This window comes from Brassica rapa, chromosome A03 (assembly GCF_000309985.2).
Source record: "Brassica rapa cultivar Chiifu-401-42 chromosome A03, CAAS_Brap_v3.01, whole genome shotgun sequence".
Lineage (NCBI taxonomy): Eukaryota > Viridiplantae > Streptophyta > Magnoliopsida > Brassicales > Brassicaceae > Brassica > Brassica rapa.
In genome coordinates this window covers 6470865-6471326 of record NC_024797.2, presented here as the reverse complement: position 1 = coordinate 6471326, position 462 = coordinate 6470865, and positions in this window count along the sequence as shown.

Here is a 462-nt window from a genome sequence, read left to right as displayed (position 1 = left end):
AATAAAGATAAGTTTCTGAACTTTCTTTTATTTCTTTTGAACCTTAAGTTTCTTACAACCATTACAAATGCTTTATATAGAGAACTTAGACTAGGGTTTTGCTCTAGGCTTCTTCGTCTCTTAGTGCTGCATAACGGTTTTGGACTGAGACAGCCTGTGCTTTAACAGCTGGCTTGTCCTGTTGCTTTTGCTTTCCGTATTGTCCAGCATGCTCTTTACCCTTATGCTCTGTTTTGTCTTGATTGCAGGTAGAAGACCGTTGAGAAGATGATGGCGATTTGGGCTTCTCCAAGTTGGGCTTCGATTCTTGTCTGAACTGGTAAATGGGTTTCGCTGAAACTGGACTTGACCCACTTGTGATGATAGGCCCCCTCAAACTTTGTGCACCGATTGCAGCGACACCAAGTTTGCTTCTGAGAGAGGAAAAAGCTTCATGCGGAAGAGATTTGGTGAAGATATCAG